The 218-nt window shown below is 56.4% G+C and overlaps 1 long non-coding RNA gene across 2 annotated transcripts in view; it reads right to left on the bottom strand.

The window, feature by feature from the left end:
• Positions 1-218, bottom strand: part of LOC116098414 — an 18,835-nt gene that overhangs the window by 16,830 nt on the left and 1,787 nt on the right. The gene's annotated exons all lie outside the window — the stretch shown is intronic.

Below are 218 nucleotides of genomic sequence, written 5' to 3' on the forward strand. Positions count from 1 at the left end.
CCACCTTATCTCCCAAAGGCCCACAGTCCACCAAAGCAGAGCTTCCACCTTATCTCCCAAAGGCCCACGGTCCACCAAAGCAGAGCTTCCACCTTATCTCCCAAAGGCCCCACAGTCCACCAAAGCAGAGCTTCCACCTTATCTCCCAAAGGCGCCACAGTCCACCAAGGCAGAGCTTCCACCTTATCTCCTAAAGGCCCCACAGTCCACCAAGGCAG

The sequence above is a fragment of the Mastomys coucha genome, unplaced genomic scaffold, assembly GCF_008632895.1.
Source record: "Mastomys coucha isolate ucsf_1 unplaced genomic scaffold, UCSF_Mcou_1 pScaffold20, whole genome shotgun sequence".
In the NCBI taxonomy this organism is placed as follows: Eukaryota; Metazoa; Chordata; class Mammalia; order Rodentia; family Muridae; genus Mastomys; species Mastomys coucha.